The sequence below is a fragment of the Diadema setosum genome, chromosome 2 (genome assembly GCF_964275005.1).
Source record: "Diadema setosum chromosome 2, eeDiaSeto1, whole genome shotgun sequence".
NCBI classification, from domain to species: Eukaryota; Metazoa; Echinodermata; class Echinoidea; order Diadematoida; family Diadematidae; genus Diadema; species Diadema setosum.
In genome coordinates, this window is record NC_092686.1 from 37,685,377 (window position 1) to 37,704,112 (window position 18,736).

General features: G+C 36.3%; 1 pseudogene; it reads left to right on the forward strand.

Annotated features, from left to right (window-relative positions):
• Nucleotides 1-15,274, forward strand: part of LOC140244785 (tetratricopeptide repeat protein 41-like) — a 72,296-nt pseudogene extending 57,022 nt beyond the window's left edge.
• The last annotated feature ends 3,462 nt before the right edge of the window (nucleotides 15,275-18,736 follow it).

Below are 18,736 nucleotides of genomic sequence, written 5' to 3' on the forward strand. Positions count from 1 at the left end.
TGGCGTTGTCGCTCCCATGGTTGCCTGCCAATTAAATGTGTTAGTGATTCCTGATTAGCTACCACCAGGAAAGGTAAGTCTGAATCTCAAACTAAAACCTCAAAACTCATTCTTAAGCAACTAAATGTTTGTAGACATTTCTTTTTTTGATGCTGTCTGCAAATTTGATCGGGGCAGCATTCATGGAACTTGTCAGTAACTGGCAACTGCTATAAGCTACTGAAATCCTTTCATCTGATTGGCTGAGAGCAAATTTGTCAGTGAGAAATTACTGACCAGAAAAAAAAAAAGAAAACATGACGAAATGCCCCCCTGAAGTCAGTGATATCATGAACGAAACTTTCATTGCCATTTTGCTTTTCATTTTCTAGTTGTAATCAAGGTAACATTTTACCCCCTCCCCCCATCCATCTTCCCTCATCCCAACCCAACTCCCAGCCTTCACAGGATGGGTAGCAGAGACCCTGAGGCTCTTGGTCTGTTCCAGGCACGGACTCAGCGAAGCAGACATCCTGGCCCTCCTGGAGGAGATAGGATACCGCGGCCAGTCCAAGATCACCGGTTTTGACTTTGCCCTCTTCCGCTCGGCCGCCTCTGAAGCGCTGATGGAGCGGCCCGGGGGACTGTTTGGATTCTTTCACCAGGAAATGAGGGATGCTGTGCTCAATTCTCTCCTCGGAGGTAATGGTAATGATGGTGAAGACAACAAAAATGGTATACCACGTCCTGCTGCTACTAATGATTACAATGTTATCATCAAATCTATACTACCATTATCATCATAGTAAACTGCTTTCATAGTGACATACTGTTTGTGTAGCCACCGCTATGTACACATATGTTTGTATGTATGTATATATACTTACATAATTATATGTATATAATATATATACAGTTGTCCTAAAAACTATTCATACGCCATGGAAAATAACACTCCTTTTAAAATTCTTAATCTGGAAAAGTTATAATGTTGATATACCCTTCGTATCTTTTGTCTACTTATAGGTATGCACAAATCCAGGTGTGAGTTGGCTGAACCTCATTTGCATAATAATAGATATTGCCAAAAGTTATTTTTAGCTCATGTTTAAAATTATTCATAGCGAGCGAGCGAAGCGAGAGAGCTTCAAAATTTTGACATTTTACAGTCCCAAAACTGCCGTTTGTAGCTATATTTTTCGCTTTGGCAATTAAGGGGGCGCACCGGGCGCAACTGCTGTCAGTCACTGGCAGCAACATCAGGAGAATGGCATAGCGGTTAAATGCGAGCGAGCGGAGCGAGCGAGCTTTAAAATTTTGACATTTTACACTCCAAAAACTGCCGTTTGTAGCTATATTTTCGCTTTTGTTTGTCCCACTTTTATGGGGGAACCACCCCCCCCCCCCCATCGACGCCTCTTCATAATATGAGGGTGCTTTTGTTAAGTGAAAGATCTGCTCCACACTCTTTGATGAATTAGGGAAATATACGTCAATAACAAAAGTGTAAAAAGTTTATCGAAAGGATCCTGTATAGCAGAACATTTGCATGTTTATGATTGCAATACAACGATCTGGTGCATAATTCTGGCGATATTTGGACAATATTTTCCATTAAGAAAGTTCGAGATTTGTCCTCATCTCGGGAATTGCTTGGGGGATAAAAAAGATTTGTCTGCCTAAACACATCCGTATAGGGGCGGGGCAAATGCCCCTTTGCCCCCCCCCCCCCCCCCAATAGATTCGACGCCCCTGATCTTCCCTGGGTATGCCCATCCATAGATGCATCCTGACTGAGTCATCAGTCACTGTCGTTTCTCAATAATGATTCAGGAAATGGAGGGGGTTCAATTATGGCGATATATTTTTTGTTATTGTTTGTTTTTTTGTTTGTTTTCGTACATATTTTGCAGATGGTCCCCAGTTACTCGCGTCATAGGATGTTTACATGTAGGCCTATGCTATTTGACGTTGTCAACGTCTGAGCCATACCTCGCAGTGTATGTCGATGTTACTTTCTTCGCGAGCGAGCGAAGCGAGCGAGCGCCTGAGAAAATTGTGTATACATTTTCCTACAAGATAGCATATATTGTTCAGCTCTGTTACCTGTCTGAAGGCCGGCGTACAAACGACATGCAATATGCCAAAATTGATACATATCACATTTCTGCTTCCTCCATTTTTTCCTAAAAATTCAGGGGGGGGGGGATGATTGTACAGGCCATCCCCCCCCCCTCCTCCATTTCAGGGGGGGATATCCCCCCCCCCCATCCCCGCCCCCCCCCCCCCCCCCCCCGGGATTTACGCCCATGGTTGATGCTGTGCAAAGTTAATGACGGCAAGATGATAACATCTCAGCAAAATTCTTCACCGCTGATGTATCTCATATTCATGGGTGCCTTCCTCTCTCCCGCTGTCCAGGACGACTTCTCTGTCGCCTGGGTAACATGGCAATTCACGACAATCAACTAAAAGGAACCGAGGAGGATCTGGTTGAAGCAAGCGAGTGCATGAAGAGGGCAGGCAGTGAAGCTGGCATCGCCACGGCCCAATTCCACCTGGGCTTTCTCAAGTAGGTTTCTTTTCTTAATAGTTACAGTGTGCCCGCCCTCCATCAGTACTGGCTTGTGTATGAGTGCTTGGCATGCCAAGATTTATCTTCTTTTATCTTTTTTTTTTTTTTTTTTTTGAAGTAAAACTCTAACTGCGTGTTCAATTTGATTGAATGAAAAGTCAGCTGCAAAACACTGAAATCTTTTGTTACAAGCAAAGGAAATCTTTTGTCACAAACAGGAAATTATGAAGTTTTGGAAGTTGAGGTTTTATATGTTCTGTTGAATGGGTTTTGGTCACAGTCACAAATACAAATGGAAAGAGATCTTTTGCTTCTCCAATGTGCTTGCACTCAAGTCTTCTTCATATTTCCTTTTGTAAAATCGCATCCACAGTGAGAAAGAAATATTTTTAAATTCTTCAAGTGAAGTACACTTACTGAAAAAAATCTCTGACACTGTCAACGTATTAGCCAAATTTTATGCCAAATTTTATGCCTAAAGATTTCAGATCTTCGTCTTTATGAGATCACAAAATCTAAACCCAATTCAACTGATATTCTGACAAACAAAAGCATATCGTAGTTGTTTAATCGCATTTTGAACTTGCTGTGAAACCAGCTCAGCAGTCACAGATATCTTAGAGATCATGATATAGATGTGCTAGCAATGAACCAAGCAAGACTGCAGATTATACTGCAAGATTATACCGTCTTCTCTACATGCAGAGGTTCTAAACACCAACAATTACTTAGTGGACAAGACATACCAATCTCAACCAATTTGATAGTGATAAAGAGAACTTTTTCTGAGATTACCGAGGACTAAACTCGTCTGAGTTCACAAAATACCCATATTGGTTTATTGGTTGATATTGGTGGTCTTGAACACATTGTTTTAAGACTTGAGTTGAACATTTTTCATACGTACGTTACATTCTTTTCTTTTCTTCCGCGATATAACATAACATACACATACATACATACATACATACACAACATTACATAATATACGTATGTGTATCACATGGTTGGAAATTCCACATGTAATGCGCTATTAAAAGCACATACACACACACACACACACATAAATCACCCCCAGCATAAGGTGAAAGTTAAAGACCCAGTACTCGTGCATGAATATTTTGATTTGACAGAATGCTTTAGGTATGATATTGATATCTACTATAGTGGTCATTTCTACTGATGTAATCAGAATACTCTACAAGTTTCAACACTAAGTAGTGTATTCTGTCCGCAATATTTACTAGCCGAAATAAAGTAACTTCTCATCTTTCAAGCCATTTGGCAGCCGTAAAGCCATTTTTCTTTCTATTTGGCAAAATTAAATTGTCAATGGCATCTTTTTTTTTTTAATTTGCAGTATGATGTTAATATCAAACTTTTCAGAACGTTTAAAACGTTTAAAAACACCATATATGCCATTTTGGATTTCATTATTTTTTTTTTTTTGATTGATCTGACAAATTTGTTCAACTGATTTTAATTAAAAATTGAATTACACGTACCCTTATTTTCTCCTTATTTTCAACTCTAAGATACGATCGATGATCGTGATATGCATTTTAAAATCCGATGTTTCACTAAACCACATGAATCCTATATTCTCTTCTCTGTATATGTAATGTCCACTCTCGATTTGCATTGTTAAGCATTGACCTCGTACAGCGTGTCATTTCTACAACACAGTTCGATTATTTGCTAATGTGTTTAATGTCCTCCTGGACGCTACCCCAATCCCGCTTTCCAAGCGGTTGAAGGGCGGGTCAAAGGCTTCTGTTCATATGTATCTATAAGTTTATCTCGGTGCTCTTTTGGAAGGTGTCATTATATAACCATGCGTCACTATGTAATTCAACTGTTTTGTTTCTCTTTTTTTTTTCCTTGGATAGGTCAAGCCCTTGGGGTCACCCTCATGTTTGTTTCTTGTTGTCGTTTTTTGTCAGGGGTATTCTTTGTATAAACATTTTCAAACTGTCATTTTATTATCAATGATTCCATCCAAAGTATGCGGGTGTCTTCAAAACACTTGGCACTCTTTCATTTCAAGCAGTCATTCCCCTCTCCCTTTAGGGTGGTATGATAGTTCACGGGTCCTTTTTTTTTCCTACCAGCCTAATAACCCACCATGAAATCTCAGCCTTTTTATTTCTTACTGTTCTTTTTAATCGGGAATTCATTTGTTTGACGAAAGACAGGCCATGCCTGCCGGAATGCGTTTCTCCTTTTTTATTAAACCCTCTCTCTTTATTGATTGTTACGGGCAGCTTTTACGGGTTTGTTAACTACTATGAACAGAACATGCATGTACCTGGTTACATTGCTGAAGTGGTCCTACTATTGAGATCCAGGTACTTCTATTTTCACTTTATATTTTCAATTCTATGACATGGTTTAAGGCCTCATGTTCTATATTGAACCTCATGAATCCTAGGTAATATTTTCTGTATATGTATGTCTTCTCTTGATTTGCATTATTACTATTAAGCAACATCCACGTGACATCGTGTATAATGTACCATATAATATATTATGACAGTACCAATGGACTGTTGTTCCAATGAACCTCGTGATCAAGAATTTAAAGGTAACGTAATTGCAGGTGGCGAGTTTTTTTTTTTTTCTTCTTCTTCTTCCTTTTATGTAACATTGGATATTTTGCTTTGCCAAAAATGTATGATTGGCACGGACAGCCATTCATGCTGTCGATAAATACTGCTTCCACTGAACTCTTACTGATTCTTTTTTTCCGTCAAAGTTTCAGTTGATGTGTCAATGCAGCACTGCACAAGTATACGCACTGTGCAACATTTTGAATTCTTACGCTAGTGCAACTCACGTCTTTGTACTTCTCCTTTTTCGACAACAGCCGGTCGAGCTCGTTCTTTTACTTCCCTTCTCATCCCTATTCTCCTCTTTCGGAAGCCCACAGAGGCACTTGATTTATTCTTGTTATTGTGTTGTGTGTGTTCTATGTCTTTTTCTGACGATGCTTCTGAACGTTCTCACTTACCTTATTCTGCTCTTTCTCGTTTCACGTTCTTCTCCTCAGCGATCTCCTACTTATCGTGATTTTGACGCCATTTATACTTGTAGATTACTCCAGTGTTTTGCCTCTTTCTGGCGACTGGTTATTTTCTTGTATCATCCACTTATTTACGACATCCTAGTTTTGTTGACATCGCAGACTTTTATAATCTCGTCTCGTACCTTTAATCATGGCTAATTTTTTTAATGCTCCATTTTATTCCGTATCGAATGATGACTTTTTTGAATTGTTTAGGAACACTAGGTTAGACTCTGACCCAGTTAGTGGGCTAACCAGTACAGGAACCACCCCTTATGATGATTTTGTTACCGATACCCTGAATACAGGAGCAAATGAATTGCCTCATGATTTTAGTAATGATTTCACTCAAAATATGTTATGCAATTATATTACAGTAAATCAATACAAAGATATGATTCATAACTTCTCTGAGGATACGTTTTCTTTGTTACACTTAAATATTAGGAGTTTAAATAAACATTTTGATGATTTAAAGTATTTATTAGAATCTGATGAAAGTCAGTCGTTATCGGTTATTGGATTAAGTGAAACATGGTTAACTGCCAATGCAGAAAATTCCTTTGCAATTGATGGTTACGATTTATTTGTTAATAATAGGCCTGATAAGAATGGTGGGGGTGTTGCATTGTACATATCATGTTCCTTTGAAACTATCGTCCACCAAGATATTTCTAGAATGGACGATACGGTTGAATCTTTGTTTATAGAAATTCTCATCCCAGGATGTAAAAATCTTATGTTAGGCATTGTATACAGACCTCCTAATTCAAACGCTAATGATTTTTTAACCTATTATTCAGATTTGGCAAATTCATACGTTTTCCGAAATAAGGATTGCTTCTTGCTCGGCGATTTCAATATTGATTTGCTGAAGTCTGAGCATGATAATATCTCTAGTGATTTTCTTCACACACTTCTATCCTCATCCTTTCTTCCGCTCATTTCCAAACCCACACGTATTACAGATCGTTCTGCCACCCTCATTGATAACTTTTTTTGTAATATTCTACCCCTCCCCGATTCTTTCATAATTCTTTCAGATATGACTGATCATTTTCCAATAATGACTTATTTTACTCTTAAAACATCATCTAATATTAAACCTCCTTCATTTCCTTTGTTTAGTCGTAGAGTTTCACCCGAAAAGTTGGCTAGTTTTGATGTGGCTCTCGAGAATGCTGATTGATCAGGAGTGTTTGGTAGCGATGATATCAATATATCTTTTCATAATTTTATGGAAATATTCAATCATCATTTAGATGATGTAATTCCAAAACAAAAAAATAGAACAGATTACAAAAAAACACCCAGGTTACCTTGGATCTCAAAATCAATCCTTCGTTCAATTAATAGGAAAAATCGTTTGTATTATAAATATAAGCTGGAAAAAACCGAGCGATCGAAGAATAGATACACATCATACAAAAATACTTTGACAATGATTTTACGTTCTGAAAAGAAAAGATATTACTTCAAGCAATTCTCGAGATATAGGTTTGATATGAAAAATACTTGGAAAGTTCTAAAACAGGCCATGAATGTTCCGAGTAAAAACTCTGACATTGACAAAATTAAAATGAATGATGAATTGATTAATGATTCTCTTCATATTGCTAATATCTTTAATTCCTATTTTTCAAAAATAGGTGATAATTATGCTCAAACTATTCCTGCAACAGAAACTCATTTTACTGAATTTTTAGGCCAGCGCAACTCTGATTCCATATTTTTTACACCGACTAATAGATTTGAAATTATTGATATAGTTTCCTCTTTTGAGAACAAACGAAGTTCTGGTTATGATGAGATAGATAATTTTATACTTAAGGGTGTTATTTCCTCGATTGCTGATCCACTTGTTCACATATTTAATTTGTCAATCCTTAACGGTGTGTTTCCCGATAAAATGAAATTGGCTAAAGTAATACCAATATTTAAGAAAGGCGATAAACTGTAATCAGCAATTATCGCCCAATTTCATTATTGTCCTCACTGTCTAAGGTTTTAGAAAAACTTATTTATAAGAGAATGATCAATTTTTTGAAGGTACATGAAGTTTTTACAAACTCTCAGTTTGGTTTTCGTGAGAAACATAGTACTTCGCATGCTCTTTTATATTTCGTTGATAGAGTAGTTCACGCCATTGATAATCATTCTCATTTAGTTAGTATTTTCTTGGACTTCTCCAAGGCCTTCGACACCATCAATCATGACATTTTACTTTATAAATTATCGCATTATGGAGTACGTGGGAAGGCCTTGGAGTGGTTCAAGAGTTATTTAGTCGATAGAAAACAATTTGTTACAATTAAAAATAATGATTCAGTTATCAGAGAAGTTAAATGTGGCGTCCCACAGGGAAGTCTTTTAGGGCCGTTATTGTTCATTATTTATATAAATGACTTTTGTCGCGTATCTGATGATCTCTCTTTTATTCATTTCGCAGATGATACAAATGTATTTTTCGCCCATAACGATATTGATTTTCTCGTTCACAAAATCAATATTGAATTGAATAAAGTGACAAACTGGGTCAGAGCTAATAAGTTATCACTCAATGCTCAAAAAACGAAATATATGATTTTTAGTAGTACTGTTGACAGTTTAAACACAAATATAGTTTTAGATGATTCTCATCTACAAAGAGTATCAAATATTAAATTCTTGGGGGTCACTGTAGACGATAAACTTTCCTGGAAATCACATGTTGATAATATTTGTAACATAATATCGCGTAATATAGGTGTTATAAATAGAATGAAATTTCATATTCCACAAAAAATATTACTTATGTTATATTCGTCGTTAATATTGCCTCATTTGAATTATGGAGTTTTAGTTTGGGGCAATACGCATCAGAATTTACTTGAAAGAGTGTCCCTCTTGCAAAAGAAAGCCCTCCGCGTTATCTGCCATTCCCCTGTACGTTCTCATACAAGCACGTTGTTTGCCTCTAACAAGCTCTTAAAAATTAAAGATCTGTTTTTGTATAATTTAGGCCAATTTATGTACAATTATTGCAACAATTTGCTTCCATCTATTTTTGATTCTATGTTCCTCAAAAACCAATCATTTCATGAATATCCCACTAGGCGTTCCAATGAATTTCATTTACCCCTTTTACGCACGATCCTTGCTAAAAATACACTTATTTACAAAGGCCCAAATTATTGGAATTCTTTGAATCATGATATAAAAAACGCCCCATCCATATATTCTTTCAAGAGGAGACTGAAGTCCTTTCTATTGCAATCGTATGACTCTACAGTACTGAACTAGCCATTTGGCCTTCTTTCTCACATACTGACTTACTCACCTTTTCTCCTCTTTGAAGAATAACTTGTATTCTTTTGTATTCTTTTGGATGTCTGCTGCCATCTACGCTATCGCCCAAAGCGTCAAAGACTTGAATTTCTGTCTTGCTCCTGTTCATACGTCCCTTCATTTCCTTGCTTTTCTCCTTTCAGGCGTTACAATATCACGTTTTTTCTCCACAACTACCATCTGTTTCTCTTGACATGCTTTTGTCGAAGATCGCTCTCTCTGTTGTGCATTTTCGTTTGCTATTTTGTCTTCTGTTTGTTAGTCTTGTCCATTCAGTTTTGTCCCGTACAGCGTTTTCTTCAGTAGTTGTGTCGTTGTCTAGTCTTTTTCTATGTTTGTTTGCGTCTACGAAGGTAAATGAATTTATCTGTGAATCTAATTCTCAGTGGGCTTCCAGACTTCTTCCTCTTCTTTTTTCTTTTTTTCCCTTTTGTACTTATGATGCTTCAATTAATCTTCCCATTGATGTTATTTTTCCAGAGGGGCCCACATTCTACAAGCTCTGTCTTTTTAGTGGGTCTCTCCATTCTTCACACTTTAAGCAAAGTTATACATGTACTTCATTTCGATCACTTCTGTTTCTTTTTTACAACAATGTATAATTACTATAAGGTCCTCAATTGTTGTACATTCTTTTCAATACATAATGTTCTGTTTACCTTATTCTCTGTTGTCAAAAGAAGTGTAACTTATGTTTTGTCGGAAAATGAAATAAACTTTGAATTGAATTGAATTGAATTGAAAAAACATATATTCTCACTTTTCAACCCGAGTTGTATCCCCCACTTCATTTCATATCACATCATATTTCACTGTTTATGAGAAAATATAAAGGAATTTCCATTTATACACATCTCAAAACTTTCAAAGATGCAAAAGTTTCATCAACCAGATTTTGATTTAGCACCTTCGAATATAAGTAAAGCTAGCGTAAGACCATCAATAATCATCTAAATTAATTGCCAATTTTTAAAGAATAATTTATGGGGAAATATTATATTCCTACTGGAATTTCATTTTTTTTACAGCTTTTTTTTTTTTTTTTTTTTTTTTTTTTTTGAGGTCGTCTTGAATATCTCGAACCCTAAAGAATACAAAAGTCGCATCAAGCAGATTTGGATTCAGCACCCTTGGAATAGTGTAGAATCCCCAGTTTGTTTGTTTTTTCAATTTGTCACAGTTGAGAAGGAAATAGGCTACATGGGAGTTTCCATTTTTGGTAGCCATTTTGGCGGCCATCTTGAATATCGCAATACCTTCAAGAATGCATTAAGAGTTGCATTATCCAGCTTCGCCTTAAGCACTCTTGAAATAGTATTGAAACATATACACTTTTTCTTTTTCAAATTTTCACTATTTATAAGGAAATACAATGGCATTTCCATTTTTGGCAGCCATTTAAGAGGCCATCTTGAATATCAATAAGCCCTCTAGGATGGAAGAGTTGCATTATGCAGATTTGCTTCCACCACCTTCGAAATATATAGGGTTAAACCATTACTAATAGTTGTTTTCAATTTCTTATCATTTTAATTTTAAAGGAAAAACAATAGTAGTCCAAGAGCATTAGGTCAAAATAGGCTTCAATTTGGACATTTCTGGTAACAAGCTGATTTTTCTGTCTGGAATAACATATTAAAAGTCCTCATAAATCCTCCTCGAGTGTTTTCCACAAACCAAGAAGGCATCCAAAATGGCAGTCATTTCCTGAAATTCTTTTAACTTTTCAACCTGGGAACCAAGTACAAAATTTAAATGTCTAAATATATGCTTTGAAGCATGAAGAACTCAATGAAATACATAATAAGAGATGTTGACAAACATAGGTACCATAAATCCAAGATGGCGTCCAAAATGGCCACCATTTCCTGGAATTCTGATAACTTTTCAACCAGGTAACCCAAATACAAAATTTTAATGTCTAAATAATGTTCTGAAGCATGGAGAACACAATAAAATACATATTAAGATATGTTTTAGCACTCAGGTACCCATAAAACCGCTCGAGCTCTTCCTAAAATGCAAAATGGCATGCAAAATGGTCGGCAATAACAACCTCATAGTTATGTAAATAGTATATGATGAAATGTAACTTTTCATCGGGAAAATATTCTAAAAGCTTTTTATTAAAAATAACTCCTATGTGTAAAGTAAAAAAAAAATGAAAACATCTGAATGTTAAAATCAAGGTGTGTTTCCTTGTTACGAGAGAAACATTTCACCATCAGTTTTGTTGCTAAACAGACAGCCTACTTTGAAGGCGATATTTTTCACCATGGTCTATTTCGTCGCCTCAAGCACATGAGATGAAAATTTAGTGTTAGCCTCTTTCTTTTTTTTAACCAACACATTTGATTTCTATTACCATAAGTTGAATTCCAGTGATTTGAAACTGTCGATTATCACTTAGGAAGTAAAAAAAAAAAAAAAAAAAAAAAAAAAAAAAGATCGGTATCTCTACTACATACATCTCAAAATATATATTTAGACATTTAAGTGCGTATCGGGGTTACTTAGACGTAGGGTTATGAAAAAAAAAAAAGGAATTGGCGGCCATTTTGGAAACCATTTCTGAAAGTGCTTAAGCCCTTTATGTGGGTTTCAGAATCTCTGAATAAGTATTTTATTTGGTTCCTTGTGACTCAAATCGTATATTTTGACTTTTAAAGTGTGTTCAGGTGAAATCTACTTGCAAAGTAATGAGAAAAAAACCCAGAAAATGGCGGCCATTTTGGATTGCGATACTTGGTTAAACATGCTTCAACAACTTTTGATATGTATTCTATTGTGATTTTTATGCTTCAAAACATATATTTAGACATCTAAATTTTGTATTTGGGATACCTGGTTGAAAATTTACAAGAATTTTAGGAAATGGCAGCCATTCTGGACGTCATCTTGGATTGCGGAACACACTCAAGGGGGATTCATAAGGACTTTTATTATGTAATTCTAAACACAAGTCATTCCTGGAAAAAAAAAAAAAAAAAAGCTTGTTACCAGAAATGTCCATGTTAAATCTAATGCTCTTGGCCTAATGGGACTTTCCATTTTTGGTAACCGTCATGAATATTTTTAAACCCCCACAGATTCAAGTGTTACATCATTCTGATTTGGATTCAGCACCCCGAAATAGGGTAACACCATCATAAAACATTGGGCGGACAGTAATTGAATATAAACAATGTTCAGCCTCTGGCTCCCAGGCTACTTTTCAAGTAGTTCGCACGAAACGCAGTGGGACGTGTGTGTAGATCCCAAATATTGCCTGTGTAATGATGTGAGTGTGTGGTGTGTCGAGCCACATTGTTACGATCTGTGTGGATAACTTTTATCGAACATAAATTTCAAATTCTGTTTCTAGCTTCTTCTCAGACCTACTTCATCATGCCAACGTTGCCAGAGTTGGCATAATTGTGCTTTCTGGCATATTTTGTGATGCTTGAGCATGTAGCAGTACGCTATAGGCATAATTAGGCTTTTACCCCATAATTCTAGCATAATATTGTTACAGGTAAATACGGGTACACTGTTTGGGTACTGTGCTACGTTTTTGTGTTTGTTTGTTTCTTTGCTTGGCTTGAAAATCTGTGAACATTAATTTTTTTTTTCTTGCCAACCAAATTGGTGAGATAACTGGGATATCAGGATTTTATTTTTTTTTTTCTTATTTACAGCCAATTTTGTTGAGAGAATTTATTTTTTTTTTCTCAGCTAGTTCTCCTTGGGTGATACGATGGAACATTGGAACATGCCAGTTTAGCATAATTTGTGGCTGCCTCAAGCACAATCCCATTTTTTATGCTGGCCATACTGTATCACACATCCGCCCATCAATCATTTTCTCACGCCTCCCAGAAGGTTGGCCAGAGGACGCCAACAATTTAGTACATGGCTGTTTCTTGCAAATTACAGCTACTAGGCCTATTTCATATTAATAATTCAGAGGTCTCTATAAGAACGGTGTCATCCATTTAGTAATGATAGTTATACATTCTTCAAAATAAGACTAATTCACCCTTGAAGAAAGTTTGGGAAAACTGTTCAAAATTATGTCTTTCATGCACCTAACCATTTTCCATGTCACAAACAGATGAGAATTGATGCAAGTAAAATTGCATTATGATCCCAAAATAATAGTAACACAAAATTCCTATCGTTGGAGAGGGGCACATCCTCTTACATCCCAAACGAATAGTGGATAGATGAATAATGGATGGATCGACGGATAGTGGATGGATGGATAATGAAAGGGTATGGGATGGATGAATAGTGGATGGATTAATGAAAAGATATTGGATGGATGAATAATGGATGAATGGATGATGATTGGATGGATACTGACTGTAAATTGTCTTGTTTCCTTCTACAGGATGAAGATGAAACAGTACGGCCCCGCTCAAGCCAGTCTACAGGAGGCTCTCCAGGTCCGAGAGCGGTGGTATGGGACTGTGCACCCATTGGTGGCAGAAGTTCTCAATGAGCTTGCAGGGTTGCTCGGCATGCAGGATAATAAGGAAGGGTGCGTATAACAAACAGTCTGTCACTGAGATGGCACCCGTGTTTTTGGGGGGTTTTTTTATTCAAACAGATGAATGCTGGTGTAGGATGTCTTTAGTACAGTACAACCTTCTTGCTTTCAAATGACTGTAGAACAGGATAGCATTAAAGAATAATGCTGCATGCTGAAAGCAAAGGGAGCTGATGGAGTGTCTATAATTACTTGAATATCAGTGTTTGCATTTTGCCTTTTTTTAAAGACATGAAAATAGGATGGTGCGTGTCCTGAACATAGAATTGTAAACAACTTCCCATATATATATCTGTGCAGCAAAGAGGACTGTATATCTGAGTAGATTGCTTATACAGACCAACATTTTGCAATTGCTCTCATGTTGTTTTGGTGTTTAGTGTCAAGTGTTTGGAAGGTGGAAATAGAAGTACTGCATTATGAGTTCAATACATTTTGTCTACCTATACAGCTATGACAGGCTGAGAGCAGAGTCTTATTACAGGAGGGCCCTAAAGATCAGAGAGGAAGCCTTCGGTGATGACCATGTGCTGTTTGCCACGACGCTATATCATCTCGGTAAGCAGAAATGATTGCAATTTTACCTCTTATTTTGTCAAACTCTCCATAAAGTTTTCACATCTTTGATACAGTAGCTGGCCAGCTAGTGCTGGCACAAAATTTCAATAATCAAAATTTGGTGTTTGTTGGCACATCCTCGTACATAAAAACTAGTTTTTACACATTTTTGGCATGACATTCTTTGCTCTTCCCATGATAACTGAGGTGAGATGTTACTTCTTTTTGAGTTACATAGTGATAGGAATTTTGCCAACAATTAATTTCTGACAGCAAAAGATTGTAATTGGCATAGGTGCTCTACTTGGTTGAGGAAAATTAAATCATTCTCCTTTGTCTACATTATTTTCCTGAATATCAAGTTTTAACACATATTCATGTTGAAGACCACATAATATGTGTAATGGGAATACTGGATATTTTTCTGATTACAAAAAGTCATGCTTAGATAGCACTGAATATTGTGCAAAACGTAACTCGCTGGTGATTTAAGGTGATGTGACGAGGTTTCACTTGCTCTTTTCATCGATGAAGGCAAACTTCTGAGGAAGGATGAGAGTCTCCAGTCCAAGAAGGAGGCCCTAGCTGTGATGAGCCGAGCTCTTGATATCCGCACTACCAAGTTTGGTGCTCACCACAAGCTGACCTACCACATACAGGCTGCCATGCAGAGTTTGGAAAAGGAAGTGAACGCCTTGGAGAGCTTGGCAGAGGATCCCAACAGGGGTGGCCCTTAAAATACTTTAGTGTCGCATTTCATTTTGTTCGTGTCAAAGACCTTGTGGTAAAGTAAAGTTAAACAGCTTGTAACATCGTCTTACTCCCACACGTGCGCACACATGTGCGATTCCCCCTTGTTTTCCTATGCAGAGACAATTTGTTGAAATGTCTCCAAATTTTGTAAGGACATGGAAGTTGACTACACAGATGTATCTTCATAATCTTCCCGTATGCATATCACTCCCTTGTTCGTGGAAATGAAAGTTGAAATTGATATATGAAGGAGTATTATTACTTTTGAATTGATATCACCATACTTTTCTCTCAAGTACTGATTTGATTTCTATAGGTGAATAATATCTGTTCACCCCCTGTATATCACCTATGTCATCTTAAAGTGACGTGTTTGATTTCTTATTGTTTTATGTGATTTTTCTTGAAGTTTGCAGTGAAAAAAATGTGTGGTTTTTGTCTTAAATTTTACAAGATTTGTTTTAGTGTGTATGTATGCTTGTAACGTACTTAAAGTTTGTGTGTTTTTTTACCGACATAGATTTATTTATTTATTTATTTATTCATTTTTAAGGTTGTGTTTGTGTGTGTGTGTTTGTAGGATTCGACTCTAGCTTTTTTTCGTCTTGTGGCCCGTCCAGGCCCCAAAAATCTTTAAATCTGAAATGTTGATGGTCCCAAAAAGATATGAAGTGGCCCGAAATAGAAGCAAAAGTTAACAATCCATTTTGAATCTTAGTTGCCCAATTGGGTTGCATTAAGATATATGTATTTGGTGGCCCGACAGAAATTTTAGTGGCCGTGGGCCACCGCTGATGTCGAGCCCCAATTTTTGTGTGTGTGTGTTTGTGTGTATATATATATATATATATATATATATATATATATATATATATTCATGTCTCCAACCTCTGCCAAAAGCACAAAAACTTGCTTATGAATGTTGATAACTATGCACTAACCTGATGGCATACCATTTTAATCAACATATTACAAAAATGGAATGTTACATTTTGTGTATACCCATCCTAATATAATCATGTCAATGTAATAAGAAACTAGGAGTGTATAGAATGGTATCCTAACTGCCAGTAAGTTGAATTATTTGCTTTAGCGTGAGTGTAGAATTACATCATAATTACTGGAGAGTGAAAATGATTTGTTTTAGCATGATTAGTATGCATTAAAGATGCTGAATTCAGGAATACATATTCAAAACAATTCTTCTTCTTTTTTTTTTTCTGTCAGCCTGCTCTCTTCCATCAACGGTCTTCTCACTTTTGTTAAATGCCATGACTTCATTGTCTTTCAGAATATTCCCCGAAAATCTGTGGTGTGCTTGATATTTTAGTATTGTGTTCTGACATATCTGTTGAACAATGCTGTTCTGTACCCAGCTTTTTTGCACAAGCATATCAAAAAATCAGATATGCCAAGTCATGTATCAATAAGGAACTGTTAAACAAGTCACAGACTTGGTCAAATTGTCAGTCCTGGGCCCATGAGTGTCCAAATGTATTAACCTGAACGGTATTCTCGGCGCAATTGAAGCTTGTCTTAAATGAAAAAGTGAAATTTTCACAGCACAATATTGAAAATTTGAAAAATATTGAAAAATAAGGAAGTTATGGCATTTTGAACTTTCATCAATTTTTTCAGAAAACAGTTCTTTAACAGCCATATATGCAAATAGTGAAGTGATGATGTCACCCCCTTACAAATTGCCATGATTATAGTCTGTACATTAAATTTTGAAATTTCCAGTTTTTCATTCAAATGCGATTACACTCCAGTCTTGAATCCTGAGATATATAATTGATCATAATTCTGAAGTTATTTAACCAGGAATAACATCATGTTTACACCTGTCTTCAATGACAGATACATTGCATTTTTGTCTTTCTTCTTGTACATGATCAGTGGAAAATTGTGTGGTGGTGACATCATCAGGTTTTTCATTTGTATGTTCATTTCATCTGTTCGAGAACTCATGTTCTGCAGAAATTAGTGAAACTTCAAAATTTCATAACTTCCCTAATTTCATCTGATTTTGATCAATTTTTTTTACAGTTGAAGTTGACAGATTTTACTATTTCTTATCAGCTTGAAGGGGAAGGCTTGTAACTGATCAGTGGGAATCAGTGGGAATGCTGGGAGATGATTGTTCCAATCCTTATGGGATTCATTCAAGAGTACATTTTATTATATCTATTGTTGTGTGAAAATTATTTGCTTCAGAATGGTCTCATATTCAAGTAATGTGCAGTTTAATGTTTCCAGGTTAGCATGCCTGCTCCGAAACTAAGAGCCAAGGTTTATCTCAATTTGATTACTCTGCATCAGTAAATACATTACGGGCAAGAAAGATTCATGATCAAAGATGGAAAATAAACAAGAAAAAAAGTATTTTTTTTTTCCTCAAATGTTCAACTCCCTGTAGATCCCCCCCCCCCCAAATCCATTATGCAGATATGCATGTGTCACTTTTCTGGGTCAGGAACATAGTTAAATTTGATTAACCGTTGGGTAGCCTCACTGTTTGTTTGTTTGTTTGTTGTTGTTTTTTTTGTTTTTTTTGGTGTGGGTTTTTTTTTTTTTTTTGCATTAAGAAGAAAGAAAAATTGCAAAGCAACAGCATTTCATTTCTTTCATGAGTGTTTCAATATTCCAAGAGAAATTATCAGAAATCGTTGAAGAATGCAGATTTAACTTTGTTGTGTAGCTTGGAAAGTAATGATACTGCATCATTCCTTTATTTTATCTTACTTTAGCACATGAATATCATATCATCTTTCTCTGAAATATGCTTGCTCATGCAGTTGCAACCAAGTGCCAAGAATTCTAGGCATCTATGCAAATGCACCATGCAGCTGAAAAACGGTGGGAAAATAAGAACAAGGCAAAGAGGCCATTATCTGTATATACTCGGTGAAGATGAAAAATGTCACACGTAACTATGTTCATACTTAACGCGATGCAAAGAAAACACAGATAATGTACGTGCCCTCCCTATATTGTACAGAGAATCACATGTTGGTACATTATTTGGAGGGCTTATGATAAAGTAAAACATCATTGTGCAGTGTATCTTAGAAAACTAAGTGTTCAGCATGGGAAAGTAAGTGTAAATTGTAAAGTAAAATGTATGGCGAATTATGTAACTTCAATTCTGTGCTTACATACCTTCTTAATCGTGGTGTCTGACAGGCAGATGATGGGAAATAGAATATTAAATTTTACATGAAGAATTTATATGCATACACTAATGATATGACTCCATTTGATGTGATTTGTGGTAACTACCAAATGAAGTCATTTAACGTATGCTCACTTTTAGTTTTGTTGAATATCTGTGCTTAATGGATATGTCGAATTACATTTATGCATCACACAATTTTCAGGTTCCTTTAGGTACAGTTCGATGCATAGATCACTACATGTTTTAATGCCATTTTTGTACAAAGGACACTAAAGTGCCACCCATTTGTAAAAACATGGAGAAATACTTCTTTAAATGCAGTGTGTTGCATTTCATGCTGAATACAGAATACAGTGCACTCCTGTTAGAACGAAATCCTCGGGACCGGCAGTTTTCTTTCGTCGTAACGAAAAATGAACCAGTATAAATACTTGTTCTCTCTTGAGGCTAGCTATTGTTCTCTAGGGGATTATCTATTGTTTTCCGCGACCTATCCTTAAAAACAGCGCCTCAATTGGTATCGAAAAGACCCTCATACACTACTGTCGAATAATAGAGGAAATTATGAATGAATGTGGCCTTATTTTATTAAATGATGGCACGGGCACCCGTGTAGACCCCCATTCGGGCAGACAATCCTGTCTGGATTTAACCTTTGTCTCACCAGACTTAGCCGCGAAATGCGTTTGGAAAGTGACCACAATTCCCTTGGAAGTGATCATTTTATGATTCAATTATATTTTGGGAAGAAAATCCCGCTATTATACTCCC